The sequence below is a fragment of the Paroedura picta genome, chromosome 5, assembly GCF_049243985.1.
Source record: "Paroedura picta isolate Pp20150507F chromosome 5, Ppicta_v3.0, whole genome shotgun sequence".
NCBI lineage: Eukaryota > Metazoa > Chordata > Lepidosauria > Squamata > Gekkonidae > Paroedura > Paroedura picta.
Window position 1 is genome coordinate 53,362,917 of NC_135373.1, and position 226 is coordinate 53,363,142.

The following is a 226-nucleotide window of genomic DNA, read 5'->3' on the forward strand; positions in this document are numbered from 1 at the left end:
GCCCCGCCCCGCCCCGCCCCGCCCCGCCCCCAAACGGATCATGCGGAGCCACGCCCCCTTCCGACACCCTCCCCAGGCTACCTTCCCGACCGCCACCCTCTTCCTAACCTGCCTCGGTTGCTGGGCTCGGTGACGCGCCTCTGTACCTGGCTTTGATTGGCCGAACGCTTCTAATATTTTTTTCCCTTGGTTCCGGAAGTCCGCGAGGAGAATTCGATGCTGATTA